This window comes from Oryctolagus cuniculus, chromosome 4, assembly GCF_051225735.1.
Source record: "Oryctolagus cuniculus isolate XC-2025 breed Fujian yellow rabbit chromosome 4, ASM5122573v1, whole genome shotgun sequence".
NCBI classification, from domain to species: Eukaryota; Metazoa; Chordata; class Mammalia; order Lagomorpha; family Leporidae; genus Oryctolagus; species Oryctolagus cuniculus.
In genome coordinates, this window is record NC_142870.1 from 122,965,611 (window position 1) to 122,987,778 (window position 22,168).

The 22,168-nt window shown below is 44.1% G+C and overlaps 1 long non-coding RNA gene across 2 annotated transcripts; it reads left to right on the forward strand.

Moving 5' to 3' along the window:
• The first annotated feature begins 2,814 nt into the window (after positions 1 to 2,814).
• On the forward strand, positions 2,815 to 20,207 carry LOC149127097 (uncharacterized). Of its 2 annotated transcripts, XR_016232117.1 has the most exons (4): positions 2,815 to 3,762; positions 9,319 to 9,367; positions 17,361 to 17,503; positions 19,722 to 20,207. It is a non-coding gene; the product is annotated as an uncharacterized LOC149127097 (long non-coding RNA). The 2 variants fall into 2 exon arrangements; XR_016232116.1 differs by lacking the exon at positions 9,319 to 9,367 and having other exon boundaries at positions 2,837 to 3,762; positions 19,722 to 20,205.
• Positions 20,208 to 22,168: the final 1,961 nt, after the last annotated feature.

Here is a 22,168-nt window from a genome sequence, read left to right on the forward strand (position 1 = left end):
GGGCTTGTAAGTGAAGGCTGCATGGCAGATGCTATGATTAAGATTTCATTTCCTGGTTGATGGTACCACAGTGATCACAGCACTAGCAGGGAAAGCTCCTATTTGCTGGCAAGGTTAAATAGTGAGTACTTCTGAGTTTAATACAAAGATTAAAAACAAAAAGAAACCACTCCCACCACTGCCACCACCACCATCTGAGCGCACCAGGTTGATTAAGGAAACTGTCTTTCACGATTCGCAAGAGGAAGCTCTTTCATTAATGCCTTAAAGATACCAACTTTGCTTGAAGATAACAACTTTTTTCCTCCCCATTCATTCCTTCATTCGTTCATTTATGGAGTGTCTATGGCGTTAGATGCTGGATATTAGTGGTGAATAACATAGCCGCATCCTTGCTGTCATGGAGAAAGACAGACATGTGTTTAAAACAAAGAAACAAATATGCTAGGTTGTGATAAGGATTATAAAAAATGAAGTAAGGGAGACAAAGCAATGGAAGAGAAGAGCAGATTGATAAAGGTACAGAAGGGCTTCTCTGGAGAGACGCCGCTTAAGCAAAGGCCGGAAGGAAGGGAGGGAATGAACTTGGAGGTATTGGGGGAGGGTAGCGTTCCAGGCAGCAAGGTAGGCGGGCGTGAGCTGGGAGCATCCTTGGCCTATGGAGGAATAGCTAGGGGCCAGAATGACTGGACTGCAGTGGCCAGAGTAGGGAAGAGTGGTAGAGGCTGCTGTTAGAATGAGTCTCCCACAGATTTTGAGAAGGAGGTTGATGGGATCTTTTAAAACTTCCCCCTGGCTGTTGTGTTTACAGACCGTTGCAATAATCTAAGTGAGAAATGATGGCAGCGTGGAGTCTGTGACTGGGTGGAGCGATAAGGAGTGGTTGGATTCTGGATGTCCATCAACGGCTGAGCTTTCAGGATGTCTCCCAAAGGTAGATGTGGCTGTGAGCCAGAAAGGAGGCCAGGGTGTGCTCATGTAGTTAGCCTAAGTACCCGGACAAGGTAAGTGCCATTTTTTGTTTGAGATGGAGAAAAGTGAAGAAGGGTGAACGTTTTGTGTGTCCATTGTCTGGGTTTAGACATGGTAAATCCGAGATGCTTAACACTCGTCTCAGTAAAGATGTTGGTAAGAAATTGGAAAAAGGGAGACTGGAGTTCAGGGGAGTGTTTGAGGCTACAGCTATCTGTTTGGGGGCTTCCAGCACAAAAGATGTGTTCCGCCAGTCATGGGACCAGGTAAGGGCCCCCAGGCCTTTGCTGGAGGGGGGCCTGTCTGACACTTGTAGGCTGAGGAGATGAGGAGGAACCAGCAGAGGGGGCTCGGAGGAGCTGCTGAGTGTGGCAAGAAAACCAAGAGAAATCCGTGGCCCAGGGGCTGTGAGAAGAGGCTTTAAGGAGGAGGAAGTGGTCCAGTGTGTCGAACGCTCCTGGAGGTAATAGGAACAGAGCTAAATCCCCACTGAGTTTGGCAATGGGGAGCTCCTCAGTGGTCCTGGCAAAGCAGACGGCAAGGAGACCGTGGTTATGGGTGGCTCTTTCAAGAACTGCGACTGTAGAGCAGAGGAGCTATCAAGGAACAGTCTTCTTCAGCAAACACCTACCACAGGTGGGTCCTGTTTCACTCTCCTGGAGCCCTCCGTTGGGAACTGGAGCGGCAGGGCCAGGGGCTTTGGCCAGGCAAGTGCCTCCAACATGATGACTTAATGGTGTAAGTGCCCCTGAGACTGATGCAGCCACGCTTGAGCACTAAGTAGGTCCATCCAAACAAGTCCAGGAAGGCTTCCCAGAGGAAGTGATGCCTAAGCCAAGCCAAGCCAAGCCAAGCGGGAGAGTAGCCTTTAAGTTATGCATAGGTCCTGTTTAGTTACCACTTAATTTTGCCTTTTGAGGACTTTTAGCCATTGTTACATAATAATTAAAGGGTTGCTGGTGGGCAGAATATTGTCTTCTTTTTGTTCTATGCTGGTAAGGGCTAAAGTTTATCCCCTCCCCAAAGAGCAGACCATTCAAGCCCCTCCCACCCCCCAACCCCCAGCTTTTCCCCTGTCCCTCTCGTATGACACTCTTACACTTTATGCTTCTTAATATGGGGGGAGACCAGATAAGCCAAGTCTGAAGGGCAAGGTGCAGGTCTGTAAGTGGGCAGGGCAGCAGGGCACTTGCCAAACACGGTCAGGTACGGTCAGGTGTCTGCCTCCCGCTGTGGACGGCTGCATTAATGGTGTGTTGGGAGGGTTGAGAGAAAGACCTGGATGAGTCCATTTCCAGTAGAGTTTCCTTCCTATTTATTCTCCCCCCCCCCCTTTTTTTTAAGATTTATTTATTTGAAAGGCAAAGAGAGAGAGAGAGAGAGTCTTCCGTCCACTTGTTCACAGCCCAGATGGCTATAATGTATAGGGCCAGCCCAGGCTGAAGTCAGAATCCAACAGCTCCAACCGGGTACTTAGGCCATCTTCTGCTGCTTTCTCAGGCATGTTGGCAAGGAGCTGGATCAGAAGTGGAGGAACTGGTGCTCATATGGGATGTGGACATCCCAGGCAGCAGCTTAATCTGCTGTGCCACAGTGCTGGCCCCCTTCCTATCTCTTTACAGCTAAACCACCCCAGCTCCTCTAGGCGAATATTGTGACGGAGAATGCTTGAAGGGAAAAGTGACTTACAGTGGGCAATTTCAGGCAGTGTGGTGACAGTCTGGGGGATAAGGGTGGCAGGCAAAGTTCCTCAAGAACCCCCCGGGTAAGCCCAAATGAACACTGACCTTGCAGTAGCAGACAGGTGAGTGGCCTAGTTGGGCTTGCTGCTGTAACATCACAGAAGGCCACGGACAGTGTTGGAGTGGGAGTCAGAGCTGGTCCTCCTCCATGCGGGCGTAGTATCAAGACGTACGCAGATCGAGGCTTCCTGGCTTCCTCCATGCAAGTCCAGCTTAGGATTTGAGCGAAGATGATTGCCTGGGCTCTCAGAGGCCTGAGCATGTAGTCATGGTGCTCTGAAAAATTGCTCAGGTGGGGCTTGGTTAACTTGTTCATTAGATGGGGCTTTGCTGGACCATCTGCCTTGCGGGGAAGTAGCCATCCAATGAAGCCTGTTGGATAACGGTAAAATGTAGGGTTTTACATAAATGCAAGGCCTTACCCTTCTGGCACGAATTCCCTTTTGTTCCTCGTTGTCTTCCAAGCCCATCATAGGTGCGTGGCTGCGGAGGGCCCCGATGGTGGAATGGATGAGTGGAGGAATCAGGCGTGGCTGGCTGGCTGGCTGGCTGGCAGTGTGGGGCTGCCTTCGGCAGGGAATCCTGCCACACCTGGGCTGATTGACAGCGGCTCACGCATTCCCTTCCCCCTCACTTCGGATGGGCCTGTGTTTTCCCCTTTTAAAATGCCATTTTGGAAATCGGCTCTCCCCCGGAGAATACATTAAGGTAACTCTGCTTGTGGTAATCTCCTTCCCTCAAAGGCTCATTATTTAAATGATTGCTCATTATTAGCAATCCTATTTCCCCTGGCAGCTGTGAGGTGTGATGACATTTTCAGGTTTCTCAAAACACCTTGGGAACTGCTGTGCTAAGTCCGGGTTGCCCCCATTGGCGTGGCGGCCACAGGGAGCAGCGGAAGGAGGCGGCGGCCACCACCTCCAGCGACTGGCCAAGAGAGATGCTCAGACTTCCCCACGGAGGGCCCTCTTCTGGACCAAGCTCGTGTTCTGCACTTCCTGAAAGAGAGAGCAAGCCAGAGGGAACCTGGTTATCGTCCTGGGATGTGGTGAGCCCTACCTGACAAGGCTGGACCAGCCTGGTTTCTTTTGGGTTAAGGATCAGGAGCAAGAGTTCATCAACAAGGTGGGAAGGAGAGAAGCAGATAAAATCTGTCTGTGGTTTTAGGAAAAAAAAGAGAGAGAGAAGAGAGAAAAGTTCCTGCTTTTCTTTTCTGCGTGAGAAAAACTATTTAACCTGGCACAAAATAGATTTAAGAAGCATATTCTTAGAGTGACTTAGGAAAAATACCCTGTATTTTCTGGCAGCAGGAAAATGTATCCTTAATAGAATTCATATGGGGCCTTCAATGATCACGATGTTTGGAGAGGAGCCAGATAGTAAGTAATTTAAACATCACAGGAAATTAAATTTTAGAATTCAATTTTGCATAAAGTTTTCTGTAATGAAAATGTCACACATAAATTATGAAGTCTGATTATATTCTTTTTTGACTTTTTAATAAAATAATAGAGGTACTTGACAGTCAAGAACAAATGCATATTTTATGTGAATAGTATTGCGTTCAGCCAACGTCCTCTGGAAATAATGGAACAGATGTTAACACTGCTCTATCAGCGATCAGGTGCTCTGTTAAACAGCTCCAAACACAAGTATTTATTAAAAAATGCTAACGGGGTTGTCTTTTAGGGTTATCTAATTGTAGGCTTAAAATGTAGTTGGTTAATGTAATTAATTATACATGTAGAATTATATAGTCAGGCTATAATTTATTATATGTATGCATATATAAATTATATAATATTCTGTTGCAAATTAATTTAATATGGGCACAGGGAATGACTTCTTGAAAATATTAAATAGTTCATAATGTGGTTATAAATCAAAACTAATCTGAATTTCCACTTAATTTTGAATTTTGAGAAGGAGGATGCTTTAACTCACTGTAGGGGACTTTGGGGGTGCTGATTGTGTTTTAGATTAAATCCACAGCCTGTAATTATTTTTAATAATATTCAACTAAAAAACGCCCCAAATAAAAAGCCTGAGCACTCTTAATTTGTTTCAGGCCAAGCAGCATTTTTCTTCAAAGCAAAAAATATAATGAACGTTTATTTTGAAAATTGACCTCCTCCATCATAACTCCAGGGCCCTAAGCAGGTCTTTCTTCAGGCTCACAATGAACTCTTGCACAATGCAGAGTTCATGGTGAACTCAGCTTGCTTTCGGGGGGAGCGAAATCTTGCCTATGGATGTCCCATTTAGTATTTCCGTCTTTGAGTCCCATTATGACCTAATCTATAAACTTCGTATCGGGGAGAGGGGGGCTGTGCATATTTGAAACCTTTAAAGAGTACAACAAAGCTTTCTTGCTTAATCAGAGTCACACAAAAATGTAGGCCAGACTGTGCATCCAGACGCGAGTTTTTTTGGAAAGTGGATCATGTCTGTTCACAATGGAGGGAAGATGAAGACCATGGATGTCTTTCTGTTTCCATCAGCTTTTCCGCAAGGACGATGACTAGGGTGACCAACTTGCTCCAAGTTGCCTGGGACTCTCCTCGTTTTAGCACTGAAAATTCTGTATCCCAGGACCTCCCAAGTCTCCAGTGAATCAGGATAGTTGATCATCCTAGCCATGAGCCACAGAAGATACACGTGCAAAAAGCGTTTGCTGCCTCTACACATGTGGCCTGGAGAGACAGAAGTGCCTGTGTCCATCGAGGCTGGCTGCTGCCCTTTGATTTTCCCATGTCCTGGAACTGGCCTTTAGCTTTGTACATTCAGTCTTGGATATTATAGGATGAGCTGTGGTCAATCAGTTTCCATGTGACCGACAGAAGAAGCTTAGTGACTGAAGGAAGGGCGACTCCAGCTGCTTTGTGTGAGCAAGCACTGAGTTCTGATTGAGCCAGCTTGCTAAGATGTGGGGCTGCTGTGTTGTGGTCATTTTGGAAGTTGTCTGGAAGAGGGGTGCTGCTGCTGGGAAAACCTAACAGACACAGCATCGCCTGGGCCTGCGGAGGTGGACTTTGAGGAGACTAAAACTGGAAGCTGGAAACTTGATGGCCGCTGGGGTGTTGTGGCAAAATGTCTTGATGAGCTATGTTTCTCATAAGCAGGCAGGCGGATCACTTACCGAATGGACTTGCAGTGCTCTGAGAAGAGGGTGAAGGCAGGATCTTCGCAGTGTGTGATAATACTGGCCACGTCTGACAAGATATGACAAGGAAGAGGTGGGCACAGGGGCACAGTGGACAGCTTACAGAGCAGAGAATAAAAGGTAGAGAAGGAGTTCAAAGTTCCAGGCCTTGAAATTTGGAAGGGTTGATTTGCTCTAGAACCTAAACAGTCAGAGATGGCAATTAGAAGACTCTGGAGGGAAGAAGCCTTTCAGTTGATTCACACGGCTCAAGGCCATGGTGCCCGTGCTCACCGTGCGGCTTTGCTGTTCAAGCCTGATCGTCTCATTTCAATATACGCCGCCAGGCTGAAAGAAAAAGGCACAAAGTAAGGAAGCAATGAAATAAAACAGATACAAGGACTCACCTGCTGAGACAGTCTTTACGCAGGTGCGCTGACTCTCCAATGAAGTGAGAAGCTAAGATAGCTTTTGGGGAACGACATCATGCAAACAACCATGAAGAGGTATCTTCTCCACCTTTCATGTGGAGAACTTAAAGGCATTCTAGTAGGGAAAATTGGAACCTGTTGGGTGGTCCCTATGTGGTTAAAATTCCCCAGAGGGCTGAAGAGAATAATGAAAGGAAGACTCTGCTAGAGGATGAGTGAAAGAGCCAAGGAGAAGAGGAGGAGGGCGCTCTTGTCAGAGAGCAGAAGTGTGGCCCCACCGAGGAGCCTCCCCACTGCCTGTCCAGCCTGGCCATGGCTCAGTGACGGCCATGTGTCCTCCACTGTCTCTCTTCAAGGGAAGTGTTTAACCACAGTGTACACACACAGATGCCAGTACTTCAGAAAGATTGTAGAAAAGTGGAATGGAAAGATCAGTTTATTTGGGTGTAAAAGTTTGAGATCTATGTATAATTTTTTTTTCCATAATACACGTGAATTTTCTGAAGACTTCTCCCTTGCCTCCCCCTCATATGTGCAAAGGGAGTAGAAATTTTTTTTTCAATTAGGACCTCAGGACCAACAAAAGGCACACCTATTTGGATTTGATGAGAGACAGCTGGACATGACCCAGAAGAAACTCTGAACCTTCAGTTTGATAGAGCAGTGACTGGATGGAACTTTGGCTTGTCTGCCTTGTGGAGGGGTTAAGTGAATTCTGTGTTGGAAGAAGGAAAAAAAAGAAATATTTGGTGATGAAAAGGGTGGATTGTGGCAGGTACAGTAAATGATGATCAGCTATTCTGTGTGCTCACTTGACATCTCCCAGCCTCCCTGCAGTGAGATGGGGCATGCGATTACTGAGTGAAAGTGCCTATTCCTACACGTAGTGATTCCCACTCTTTTCACACAGATTCTTATTGTTTTATTTTTAACTTTTGCTTTAGACAAGACCTCCTAAGTTGCTTTTACATGTCTATGTGTCCTTCTTGGAACCTACATGACTCATACTCACTACCAGTAGATGACACATTGTTTTTTTCTGGTGAAAATGTTATCTAGCATTTAGGGACCAAAGCTTAGTCTATGTATAACTAACACTGGACATGCTTCTCTGATCCACCCATCTTGGAAAGAGAATCTTGTTTTTTATGTCTGCCATTTTTGGAATGAACTAGAAGTGCTACATATGAATACGAGAGATTTCATTACCTCCAGAGCACTGTCTATGTTAAGCTCTCGCCGTATTTGTCAACTGGGGAAACTAGCTGAGCGAGTCTTACAGAGAATGTGATTGGCTAGAATTACGAGTTCACGGTTTTGGACCACTGCTCCAAAGTGTTACCCTAAGGATTTCAGCAATTCTATCTCTTGGCCTAGAAAGAAGATGACTCATTCAAGTAGAATCTTTCCTTGAGTGAAAATGTCATGAGAGAGACTATTGCTGATGTGGTGGCCAAAAGGGAGACCCTTATCCAAGTAATTGCTTCCTGACCTGCGGGTCTAGAGCCCTGATTTTATTGACATCTCTGATTGTCAGGAATACCAGCGGCATTGCTAATGTGAACGGCCTTATCTAAAGGTGTGCATTCCTTTCTTCTGAACTGCCTTCCACAGCACACATGTGGAACTCGCTCTACTTATGGATCTTAGCAGATGGGAGGAGTGATTTATCTTCCTCTGATCAGCTAATTCTTACAAACTACTGTCTTCCCTCTTAGCAAGTTTTACAACTTCAGGGGACAGCACTTGGAAAGGTGGCGAGCAGAGTAGGCCCAAGGAATAGTGCTGATGTCCACTAGGTGGAGGCCAGGGTGAAGGGGTCAGGGAGGGGAGTTTTCTCACATGATGTGGGATGTTAGTGGGATGATTTCTTACTGGGGCTATTGAACATGCCCCAAATGCTAGGTAATGAACTTCAGGTGGCTGGGGGTAGGAAGAGACAGGTTTTGTCTGTTGACAATCAGATTCAGGTTATATCATTCCATGTTATCATGCAGATGCAAAAAAAAAGTAACTTCAGAGAGTTTCCTCATCTGGATATTCAATACCCAAGTTTCCTTGGTTTCCAGTAAAAGTTACTGTGTCATAAAACATTAATGAATAAAGTGGTTTCCTATAAAATTAGCCCTCTCTCCACACTGATACCCATTTCTGCTCGTAGCATTTTGGCTTATTGGCTCTGCAGGTTTTCTGATGTGGCAGATATCTGATGATAAAATATAAACACAAGAGAAAATGAAACATTTTTCAAAAAAGTGCAAGATCTCATGAAGTTGACAAAAGTGATGTTGGAAACCTACTTGAATCACATGATGGATGATTGACAAACGAGCAGCTGTCAGGATTAACAAGTCCAAAGTCAGGAAGGATGACCTATCAGGGACGTTTGAAAGAGAAACGTTGAAATTTCCTTGTTTTCCCCTTGGAAAACTTGCTGATGCTCTTGGGTATAATTGTGACAATGACCTTTCCTAGGATCTTTGGGGCATGTAAAAGTGAAGACTGCTGTCATTTTACTTTAGTTTGAATGGGAAAGCTACATGAAACCCAAGCAAACCAATCAACACATGGTACATCCTTTTTTGTTCATTCTAAAAATTATCAGCTAGTCGCACTTAGGGGCAACACTTTGTAAATGCTTATCTTTGTAAATTTAGTTTTGTTTAACAGAAGCTTTGTCCACTATTTCATTTAATTTTCATAATAAGTAACTAAAATAGAGAATAGAGAAAATGGAATACCAAGCATATAAGTAAAATTATAGATATTTTTTCATAATAATGTGTAATTATGTAATTTTATTTATGTATTTATATATAATCACTCCACTCAAAAGGTAGGCTTTTGAAAAAACGTAGTGGTATTTACCAGATCATTTCCCCCTTTGGTTAGCCCCTCCAAGACTTTACACCCTCAAGTTTATTGTCTGCTGGTAAGCATTGTCTTGATATTTAAATGAGTCATTTATTTAGCCATTTACATGGAGCTGCTTACTTGAATTTATGTGTTCTGATCCTTAATCATTTCTCAGGAATTGATCCCTGCTCCCTTGGTCCTGTATGTTGGTGTGAACTCACAAGGTGAGGCAGTAGAAGACAAGATAGATGTAAATCAAAACCCTCCTCTGGGTCTGTGAAATCCGCTTGACTGGTTAAAGCCTTAGTTTCCTAATCTTGAAAATGGGGTTAACACCATCCTTTTATCTTCCTTACGTGGTTGCTGTGGTTTCAAATGGGATAATGTCCTTGGCTGGGTACACTTTATATGCTGGAAATGGAAGTGACACTGACTGAACCTTGATTAGGAGCCATGTGCTGGGCTGAGTGTCTTTGCAGACCTCATCTCCTGTGCAGGATTTGGATATGATTACACAGCATGACTGTCCTAATTGTCTTTGATTATTGTAAAGCAAATTCCCTGCTCTAGTTCTTTGCTCCCTCACCGTGGAGACCTCCAATCCCATTATGTCTTCCTGAGTTGTTTCTAATAGCCTCACTCAGCCTCTCCCTGGGTGAGTAACTCACTGTAGCCCTGTGACCCTGGACACAGCCTGCACAAAAGCAAGGACCACCCAGTAACTCAGGCTCCAGGTTGTGCAGCCATCTCAGGGCTCCCATTTCTTTCCTGCCCCCAACTTTCAGCAAATTAAAAAGATTTGTCAATTCCACCTTTGCAGTTACTCCTGAATTCATTTCCACTCCTCTCTCCTTAGCTATCCGCCTATTTCAGGTTGTTGTTAGGTCTCTCTCAGAAATCCCCTAAGCCCCCTGCTGGTGGAGGCTGGGCCTTCCTGAAGGCAGCTGAGGAGGCAGCAGGCCTCTGTCTAGGGCCTTGGTCTTAGGATTCACTTTGACATTGACTGACTCCTACTTCCTCAGCTCTAGCGGTGGTGCTGAGAGGGTGACTTGAGGTGACATGAGTTGCAGGGCTTTAGCTACCCCATAATTTCCATCACAACTTATTAGACCCACCCTAAAAATATACCATCCAAGTTTAATTAGGTTCACATAGCTTTAAGCCACCAATATCCCTTCTGATGAGTGTGTCATTGCGGAGTTCCCTCTAATGTAGGAATTCCAGAGCCATGGGACCTAGCCCTGTAACTGGGTTTTCTTGACATCTTCCTGGTCTGATTTGACCTACTCTGTATGCTGGATTCAGCTTTGCTGACTGTTTTGCCTGTTTCTAAATTTTGATTTTATTCATCTTTTAGACTCCTGACTTCTTCAATTACCCATGGTCTGTTCCTATTCTAGACCACACTAATTCACCTACAAATGAAGGGAATGAGGAATACTGTAGAATGAGACATAAAAAGTGAAGTTTGAAGATGGTGGATTTAACACTGGTTTGACTATTTTACATTAAGACCAGACACACACACACACACACACTCATATATAGGCTCGTAAGTAATTACTGAAACTAATGTTCACATAAATAGTACCTAACACTAGCACCTGTAATGAATTCTGATCTTTTCTATTCTATTGTATTCAATTTTTGCAAAAAAGTTACCATTTCTGACCCAGCAACTTCTCCTGATGGACTAAAGCAGCTGATTTTGCTGTATATAGGTGTTGTTCTAAGGAAAAGTGGAACTGAGCTGGGAAGGATCTCATATCTAAGAGTTACCAAGGTTCTATCAAAATTTGAATTGTTTATGAGTTGTCTCCTCTTCTTACAGTTTTTTTGTAAGAGGGAAAGGCAGAGGGAGAAAGAGATCTTCTATCTGGTTGGTCATTATCCAAGTGTCCCTGATAGCCAGGCCTAGGCCAGGCCAAAGCTAGGAGCCCAGAACTCCATCCAGATCTCCCTCATGAGTGGCAGGGACCCCAGTCCTTGGGTCATCATCTGCTTCCCTACAGGTACATTAGCAGGAAGCCAGATCAGAAGTGGAGTAGCTGGGACTTAAACCAGGCACTCTGATATGAGATGCAGGCCTCCTAAGAAACAGTTTAACCTGGTGCACCACAACACCCATTCCTCCTAATCTTTTATCTAGTATGTGTGGGTGCATTGGGGGGAGCCCCAATTTCTCTCTTTCAGAAGCATGTGTCTAAAGTATAACAATTTTTAGAAGTACTTATATTTCAATCAAATGACTGAAGGTATTTGTATCAAAAATGTTTTGTCTGTTATCTGCAATCAGGGATTGAGAAATGAAGCATGGTTGCTGGTGAGTAATTCAGCCATTCACGTGAGCAATTCTGATTCATCATGTACTATCCGTTCTACTGTTGGGGAATTGGAGATGGAAGTGTGGATGGCTAGAAGGTCCTCAGTTCTAGTCTAGAAGAAGCAAGTTTCTTCTTTCAGCCTGGGAAGGAACTTTGATGGTGACAGCTGATGCAGTTAGAGGACCTGGAGAAGAACCCCACTTACAAAGAGCTTGGATCCCAGGAATCCTCAGCACTGAGTTTACTGTGGAATTGCCTGGAAGCTTTTATTTATTTACTTTGTAACTTTTTATTATGAAAAAATCCAAACATGTATGAAAGTGTAGAGAAAGATACAATGATCCCCCATGTGTCAACCGCTCAGGTTTGATTGCTATAAACTCAAGGCCAATTTCCTTTGTCTATACTTGACCCAATCCTGCATCTCCCTCAGTATTTTGAAGTAAAACCCAGATGTAATATCATTTCATCTCCAAATGTTTCATTTCTTATTTTTAAAAGATGATAACTTCATTTTTAAAAGAAAACCACATAGGGAGCTTTTGAAGAATCCAAATTCCTGGATCCCATGCCAATTAAATCAGAGCATGTGGGGCATGGAACCCAAGCACTGGTGTTTTCACAAAGCTCTGAGGAGATGCTAATGCTATTATCATAACTATTTGGGGCAAAAATTGAATGGTGAGGGCTGAGGATCCCTATGCAGGGCAGTCATAGGTGGAAAACAGCTGCAGCAGCTGCCTCCATTAGGATGAGGGTCACTTCTGCCCTTGTCTCTGTCCACCCTCAGCCTCAGCAAACCACCTCACCTCCCACTTGACCTCTCTGTAGGTAACTCCCGACATCCACATCTCCAAGTCCTGATCCAGCTTTTAACTCTAATCTCAGATACCTCACTTGCTATAGATCATTTCCACTAGTAAGTTCTGTCACTTAAGACTGAATATTCTTAAAACAGACGTTTCCTCTGTCCCCTAAACCAGCTCCCTCTCTGGATGGCTTCATTTTTGTCATCAGGATGGTTGTCTTTTTTATTTTTCATTGTCACTCCTACACAAACCAGAACCTAAACAGAATTTCCACATTTGATGTGACTCACATCCAGCCCATTTTTTTTTTTTTCCCGTATTCTCACTTCTCCTTTGGTCCCTTGTCCTTTTAGGCTATACTATTGCAATAACTTTGGAATTAGTTCCTTCTCCTCTTTTCTCTTCGGCTTCCACCCCTCTTCACATTCACAAGTCATATGTGTCTTCTTAGAACACAGCTGTATGGCTTGCCCTGTGGTGAACAAGGTTTAGCCTCCCCCGCCTGTGATGTCAGCATCCCTTAGGGGCGTCAGTTCAAGTACTGGCGGCTCTACTTCCCATCCAGCTCCCTTCTTATGTGCCTGGGAAAGCAATGGAGAATGGCACGAGTCCTTGAGCCTCTGCACTTGAATGGGTGATCTGGAAGAAGCTCCTGGCTCCTGGCTTTGGATCTGCCCAGCTCCGGCCGTTGCGGCCACCTGGGGAGTGAACCAGCGGATGGAAGGCCTCTCCATCTGTCTCTCCCTCTCTTTGTCTGTAACTCTGCCTCTCAAATAAATAAATAAATATTTTTTAAAAAGGAACAATTCGCTTATTGGATAAATCCTAAATGAATTTCCTTTAGGGTATGTCTAAAATCCTTCACCAGGTATTTTAAATTCTCGTACTTGGTCACTCCTCACAAGACACTCTACCTTAGCCATATGATACACTATTCTTGAACCTACTGTATGCATTCTAACTTCCTCACCTTTGCCCATGTCATTGTGTTTTCCCTAGCCTATCCTAGCCTAGCCTATCCTATCCTATCCTAAACAGATCTCAAGCTCTCCTTTCTCTAGAAAATTTCTAACTACCAACAATGACATCTTTGTGTTTTGATCTCCAATAGCGCTCTTCATAGGAAGTCTTTTGTCTGTTACTACTTGATATGTACACATACATTTATATGTGCATTTTACCCAATTTCTGCCTGAAAAGAGCAGAGCAGAAACCTTGTTTAAATTACTGTATTTCCACCACATCAGCCAGCATCATATTTTGTATATAGGAAAAGACGTAATAGATGCTCAGTACATATTTATTGATTGGCTGATCGATTATGAGTTTACTCTCTAGAGTATAGCACTGCATTTCCAGAGACTCATCATTAGCACAGGGAGAATGCATCACACGGCACCTCTAGAAGCTTGATTGATTTTCTATTTGTTGTTCTTAATTGATGATGATCACTCCAAATTTGATAATTGTTTGTAATGTACTACAGACACCATAGGCAGAATTGAAGAATGGCCACACAGAAACCAAACACAAAATGTTCCTTCTCAAATGCAGCATAAATACCAGAGAGCTAACTTCCATCTCTGTTCTGAAAGTGATGGATGCGGAGAAGATGCTTCTATGACCTGGTGCCTTGCTCTGTGTAAGCAAGGCATGAAGACTGGGCCGCATGCCCTCTCAATTTCTTCCCAAGAGTTGATATCACTTGCTTCTCCTTTGTGTACTGTGGTTTCCCAGAATTTGAGTTGAGATGAAGAATAATGGAGACACCACTCATAGAGGATTTGTGTTTCAAAGGCAGTAGATATAAAGCAAGGGTTGTCCAAGTGTGTGGTTACGAGTGACCTTAAAGAATCTCAGGTAGACGTTTTCTTTGTACATCAGGTGAGGAACTGAGACAGGCTCACACTTAGGAGATATCAAAAAACAAGTGTCCAAGCACTAGAGACCATGGAGCAGGAGATACACAGTGAGAAAGCTCACAAGATCTGGGACCACCTGAAGGAACAGTAGACCCAAGTCCTTTTCTGTCCTTCCTTGGGTCCAAGTGTGCTGAGTGGAATGGCAGTTACATGACCTTCATGATACAATGTTCCTCTTTCTCTCTGCTGGGGGCTGAATTGGCTTAAGTGACCATGTGTGTAATATTAGGGGCACAGCTACCACTTACAGAACAGATCATGCTTCTGAAAGAATTAGGAGGAGGAGCCTAAAATGCCTTAGAGACAAGGTTCATTGTTTTCTTAAAAATCTGAGGCTAAGGGAATTGTCCCTTGCTCCCCGCTTCTTTTGCTTTTACGTCTCTCTTGGAAAGCAGCCAGTCCTCCCTCTGATCCCTTCCCAAGGCCAAATAAATGCCAATTCAGCATCGAGAGCCATCAGGAAGTGATTGAGAGGCTGGCAAAATCCCAGATCTCAGATTTGGGACTGAGCAGTATGAGGGGGGTCTCCTTATTTCTCACAGAGAAATGTCAAGACGTTGTATCACTCAAAGAGCAGACACTGCAAAGGAATGGATATGTGGATTTGGATAGAGCTCCTGGACTAATTTAATTTGGTTATCACTGCTCACATTTGGGTACAGGAGACTTATTTCTAAGCATCTCCCCATTCTTTTTTTTTTTTTTTTTTTTTTTTGACAGGCAGAATGGACAGTGAGAGAGAGAGACAGAGAGAAAGGTCTTCCTTTGCCATTGGTTCACCCTCCAATGGCCGCCGCGGCTGGCGCGTTGTGGCCGGCGCACCGCGCTGATCCGATGGCAGGAGCCAGGTGCTTTTCCTGGTCTCCCATGGGTGCAGGGCCCAAGCACTTGGGCCATCCTCCACTGCACTCCCTGGCCACAGCAGAGAGCTGGCCTGGAAGAGGGGCAACTGGGACAGAATCCGGCGCCCTGACGGGACTAGAACCCGGTGTGCTGGTGCAGCAAGGCGGAGGATTAGCCTAGTGAGCCACAGCGCCAGCCACATCTCCCCATTCTTAAGGAAAGAAAATCCCAGTGGTTCCAAGCTTTACCCATAACCCTTCCCAAATTCCAATGTAATGAATCCAAGTATGAAGAGGGTGCACAATCGTAAAGGAAAGGAAATAAAAAAATCTTTAGATTAATTAAATTGTTTGGATTAAAAGAGTGAAGAAAATTAAGTATGTGTTCAGACTTTCAGTTTTATTTGAGATTTAGAGGGTCAATAAAAACCCAGATATAGCTCTAGACTAAAATTACTTAGGTTATAGAACTTATTTTGCAATAGGTATCATAAAAAAAACCTAAGACACTGGAGTGTTCCCCATGGTCAACTCTTACCTCCTCAGAAGCTTTCTAGAATTCCGAGTTACACTCTAGAAGTTGGCCCACAGAGGTTAATCATTAGGTGAGTGCTGGAAAGAAGACAGTTGACCCCCGCACAAATATTGCAGATGCGCAGTCTGATACCGATATACCTCATCTCCTCTCTGATTTCCTTCAACCCCCACCCTTCCTCTGTTGTCCGTCCCTCACTCCCTCATTCTAGCCACCTCTTACCTCATTGTTAACTAATCTCTTTAAGGCCTTAACAAGGTCTAGCTTAAGGTATTTTCTTTCCGTTCAAACTTCAAAGCACTGTCAAATGAAGACTTCTCAGGAGTTAGAGGAGATATTTTGATAGAGGGGAACTTGACCAGCATTCATTACATAAAGATTCCCATCAGACAACTCCCTCTGCTTGGGACTGTTCCTACACATTTGCCATAGAAACACACCTTTGCTAGAAGAGGGTAGAGATCATGTTCACCATTGTGTCTCCAGGACACAGCATGGTGCATGGCATGTGGGGAGTGCTCCAAGAGTGAAAGGGAGGAAGGTTTTAGAATGAAGAAGTGGTGAAGGTAGCAGTTGTTTTGAATGGAGCTAGCACTCTGTTACACCATAGGTAAGAATGAAGGCTAGGGGTGGGCCTTTGGTTAAGATGTTTTTTGGCATGCCCACAGACCCAATTAGACTGCCTGGCTTCCCCATGTTCATTACAGCATACTTCACAGTAGCTGAGATATGGAATCAACCTAGATGTCCATCAACTGTTGACTGGATAAAGAAATTATGGTGTATATACACTATGGAGTACTACTCAGTTATAAAAAAAAAAAGAAGAAATCTTGGCTTTTGCAACAAGATGGATGCAACTAGAAACCATTATACTTAGTGAAATAAGTCAGTTTCCCTGATCTGAGGTAACTAATAGAGTACCTGAAATATAATGTATTGGAGTGAAATGGACATTTTGAGATTTGATGATTGTTTACAGTCTGTGTCTCTTCTATTGAGGAACAGGTTTTTTTGTTTGTTTGTTTGATTTTACTGTTTGTTGATTTGTTGAACTCTTTTACTTAGTGAAGTGTTAACTACAATGATTAAGTAAACTAAAAATAGATCTTTGTAAAAATAGGAGTGGGAATGTGAGAGGGAGAAGGAAGAAGGGTTGGAGCATGACTGGGAGGGAGGGTAGGCGAAGAAGTATCACTATGTTCCTAAATCTGTATATATGAAATACATGAAACTTGTATAACTTAAATAATATTTAAAAAAATTAAAAGTATATGCATCCTTGGTATTGTTATATTTTCTCAATAAATGGAAGCTTTTATTTTTATGTAATAAAAAAAAAAGAGTGCCTTGGTTCGAGTTCCACATGTGCTCCTGATTCCAGTCTTCTGTTAGTGTGCCTCCTAGGAGGCAGCAAATGATAACTCAAGACCAAGATTGAGTTCTGGGCTCCCATCTTCAGCTTGATGCAGCCTTAGCTGTTGCAGGCACTTGGGAATGAATCAGAATATGGGAGTTCTCTGCATTTCTTTTTGCCTTTCAAATAAATACAATAAATCCATCTAAAATTAACAAATAATAAATCTAGAAAAGATAAAGTTGCACTTTTTTTTGGCATCACCATGTGCACTACCACAGACACTTGTTTATTTGCTGTATCTTTTCATTCTTCTAGTATGCTCTTATGGTTAAAAGTTTTCTTTTTTTATTGTGTTTTCTGTCTTTTTGTTTTATTTTGTGTTTCTTATTTCTTATGGTTAAAAATAATTTTTAATCCCATTATAGATGAGAAGACTAAGCTTCATGCAGGGAATTTCCAAAGCCACGAAGCTGGCAAGTGACAGCTGGGATTTGCATGAATCCTGTCTGATTTTAAAGTTCACCCTCACCTTGTCTCATCCTCCTGCCTTCTTAGAAAATGTTTCAAGGTAGGTACTGTTCAGAACTCATTAGGGGACGCAGCCAATGTTTAACCTGGCACCTCCTGTCTTCAATCCAGTTTGGGATCACTGATTGGCTATGAACAAAATAACCTTGGCAATTCCATCTGTGTCTGGTCCAATAAAACACAGGTCTGGACCAGGACAATGCATCAGTACAACAGTGGCCAAAAGAGGCCTCATTGCATGGCCCCTGTCTTCTGCTGCCATGGGAATGGGCCCATGTTCCTGATCACCTGAGATCTTCTTGTCTTTCGGAGTCTTTCTCATTGACAGATATGCCTTCACTCATTCTTCAGCCTCTTCTCTGAGTCGGCAAGTCTTCTGGAAGAACGACTTTGTCACTGAGTGGGGAGCCTTTGCAAAATCCTGGGCATAAATTGAGAATGGTTTCCAAGAAGATGACAGTCATTTTGGTGTTATTTTCTTGTTTGTGTTCCATGTAAATCTGGCTTGACTCTTGAGGGTTTAGGAATCTGATCATGTTACCATCATCTTAATGTGACGGGTGGGTTCCCACAGCTTACAGAATCCAGTCCAGGATATGGTTCTTACATTGGTTTTCCCTGCCTGTTCAGCCTTGTTCTCTTATGCTCTCTGCCATGTAACCCTTGCTCATTTGTAAGGCCTTCCTGAGTTTTCTGTGCCCTTCCTTGACTACATGTAGAACATTCTTCTCTTTGGGCAAATGCCAACTCATTTTTCAAAACCTAGCTCAAATTCACCACTTTTGTAGTGCCTTTCCTAACCCCAGCAGGGTGGTGTTAACAACCTCTGGGCTCTTTGTGGAGTATTTTGTACAAATCTTTCTGATAAGAGAAGCAGCACGGTATTGGGCTTAGAAGCATCCATTTTTCTTTCAAATCCTGGTTCTGGCTCTTTCCAGCTATACAATCTTGAGAAAACTGCTTAACTTCGAAAACCTGTTTCATTATGTAAAATAGAGGGATGGTAGAATTACTACCTCGTAAAGTCACAGTGAGACTACGTCGATGATGCATGTAGGGTGCTCGACACGAAGCCTGGCACACGTGCTCGCTGAATCACACTCTCATCGCCATGGGACTCTTTTTTGGAAATTGCGTGTCTACCAAAAGAAGAGCTTGCAGAGGCCAGGCATTTGAGGCTTATCTTCTTTAGGTCTTCTCCTGGTAGGTGATAGGACAGCTCCATGAGTGAGTGACCAGTGCATTTGACCATAGGCCCCATGCTCAGAAAGGTCCTGCCCTTGGAGTTTAATACTCTAGATTTGCTATTTTGAAATTCTTCATCATTTTACCTTGAAATTTGTATTTGTCTTTGAGTTAGCGTAAGTGAAGTTCAATGGAACAATGGTATGCACTTGGGAGCTTCGAGCCTGGGTTCACGACACCTCTTTGCCTCTCCAGGATGGATTCTCAACTGCCTGTTCACTACCCGCTACCTGGGGCCTTGGTCCTCCCTGGTTTCTTCTTCTGTGTTGGCCCCAAAACTGCTGGGAGTGGTGACCAGTTCGCACTGCTCAGGAGGGGGAACACTCACATTTCATTATACTCTGAGACCCCACTGGGGGCCTGGCCATAAGTAAGGGAGGGTTGGCGATGGGTGTGTGTCCCATGCTATCTCAGGGAAGGCAAGCCGGTGGCTATTGCCACTCAAGGCTGGCAGCTCCATGGTGCTTTGGTGATTGGCTCTCCGTTGGCCTCTCACCCACTACTGTGTCTGAGTACGAGTGCACGTGGTGCAAAGGTTGCGATCCCCTGGGGTTGCCCATCTGCTATGGACTATGGAAGTGGCTGGCCCATGGGAAGGGGAGATGGACTTCACTGCCCCGCTGACACCCTGCATTTTCATTTTTGTGCCTGGCCTGCTAATTGCACAACCATCTCCGCTTGTCAGTGCTTAGCCAAAATTGCTTGTAGAAGGAATGCAAGGTGAAGAGGCCAGAGAGGGTGAAGATGGAAGAGAGCAGCATCAGCAATGACGGGGCTTTTCTTTTTCTTCTTCTTATTCTTTTTAAATCAGAAACACAAGTCTAGAAAGACAGATGGCAGGTGGCTAGACAGCTGGAGGGCTGGAAGGGGATGCACTGTTTCACGCGTGCTTTCCCCTGGTTAAATGCGTAGTTCACTTTCACCTCTTGATTCAGTTTCATTTGCTTTCCCCTCCGCTCAGATCTCTCCCAAGACCCCAAATATATCTTCTGGTTTTTTTTTTCTTTTGCCAGGATGAAGCAAGGATCTACATTTGGAAGACGGAACGAGAGCGATAAAATCTCATTAGAAAGAGTTCCTTATCGTGAATATAATAACCGCGCTCAGAAATGTGAAGGGCTTTCTCTTTAGCAGTCACAGTGCATAATGAAAAAGCAACGGGTGATAAATCCTGGGCAGCTTTTGGCACAAGTCTTTGCAGAGAACTTCTCACGGTGAGAGGAGAAGGGAGACTCCGGCAGAGGGCTTTGCGGATCTTTGCTTTGCTTCCAGCAGCTCCCTCCTAGGGGTCCTCCGTCTCCCCCAGAACCCCCAACTCATCCCAGGCCCTAATTACCATGCTTTGCCTGCTGTAATTCCTTCTCACATGTTATATGGCTTGGAAAGAAAGAGGCCTGAGCGAAATGTGGCTATGTCGTATCAACAAACAGTTACTGAGACCCAGTGGATTCAAATGTCTCTTCATTTGCTGAACCAGTTCTGGAAAGGCGTGTGCGCGCACACACACACACACACACACACACGTGCATGCACACCGGGCATCAATTTGATACCATCTCCAGTGCATGCAGACTAGGAATGTGATTTATAGCAAAATACTAATTAAAATGAAATCATCGAAAAATATTTGGGGGCACAGTGGAACGCTTCGTAACAGGGTGTGATCTAGCGCAGGCAATTAGAAGCGTACACGAAGTCAGCCTTCTGCTTGTTAGGGAAAGGCAGGAAAAAAGACAGAATGAGGAGGCCGTGGACCCCGGCAGGATGTGCTTCACAAGGGCCTGCGTGAAGTTCCGCATCCCACACTCCTCTCAATAGTGCTGAGTAAGCCTGCAGTTCCAGCTCGGACACTGTCCCGCTTGGATTTCCCAACCTTCTCCCCCAGGCCTTGGCCGGCCTGAGACCTCCAAGGCTTGGTCTGCCCTCCCCTTCTCCCCTTCCTCTGTGAGAGCCAGCGAGGACGTGTGAGATGTGAGCGCGCTTCCAGGCTCAGCAGCATTCCACGGGCTGCATGTTTTTACATTAATTTATCAAAACACAAACATAGCAAAACTGTGATGCTAATCCTGTATAAAGAATATCTTCTGTCATTTTGAAAAAAGCACCTGGTGAAAAAATACACACACCCGGCCAGCATTCAAACTGCTTTGAAAATAAAGTGGGATTTGTTTGCAAGGATTTAAATTGGTAAATTATTTGAATTTCTCCACCCCTGGGTGAATGATTTAGATGGCCTTGACCCCAGCCTGACTGCAGGGATTAATGTGGGATAATGATTGCTGAGGCTATCATTGCAGCCGGCATCATTAATTATCCTTATTGATTGTAGCTTTCAAAGATAAAGCATTATGCTGACTGGAAAATACCCTCTTCCTGCAAGGTCAAGGCTAAAATAGGGAAGCTAAATAATTGCATTAACAAACAAAGAAATAAAAATAACCTCTCAGAACATTGTGTAATTAAGATCCAATTACAACGGTTTGTTCTTGTTTACAAAATGACAGAGTTCTTCTTGTCAAGTCATTTTCCCGAAAATTGCTTCAGTACATGATAATTGCATTATAGCAGGTAACCAGAAAGGCGCATTAAAAGGGGGATCAGTTTCCTTGGATAGCTGCCACGGCTCTTGCTGTCTGACTCACCTAGGAGAGTGTGAGAGCCCCGAGGGACTTGTCTAAAAATACTAATGATATGTTAAATGAAGGGGGTTAGATGGAGGAAGTAATAATTGGGCCTCCATCCTCTTATATTTCTTTTGGATAGTGTAATGGAGCTTAGAGATATCCCAAGGAGGTTATCACCGCGTCTTTCTTCACCCCCCGCCCCGCTCCCCCTTCTCTGGCCACATCATTTTCATTGCTGTGAGAATCTTGGCTCCAAAGCGCTATTTGGTTGTAAATTTCTCTGGTGAAAGGGATCAGGGTTATAGCTTCCCTGCTATTGATCAGATTTGGGACTTCTTATTTTCTTTTTTTAAACAAGAGGCTTTTAAGGGTAAAATCCGAAGCTACCTGTGATTTTCTGCGGAGAAATATTTCAAATAAATGACTTGGGTTTTTCTCTAGATAAAAGTCTAAAGCAGCACATAATACAGTCTGATTAGAAAAAGGCTGGGCTCTGGGGTCCTGGGAGCCGGGGCAGGGGCCGTGAGTCCACGGCTCAGTAATGGGGCTCAGACCTATAGCAGGCATTTGGTATAATGGGGACTTAGTTCCTTCACCGGAGAAAGTGGCATCTGCTCATGTGATCCTGTCTTAGGATGATGCAAGCAAAGGACATACGAGTACCAACAGAAACCTGCTAGGGAAATGATTTCTTCCTTAGTTGGACTCCGTGAGTAGAGAACTGCTTTAGTTCCTCTTCCTTTCAGTAAGGGGTTGTTGGGCTGGGGAGAAGAGAAGAGAGTGTGTCTTTATTATCACTTCTTGCAATGGATTAGGCACAGGGCTAATTAATCCTC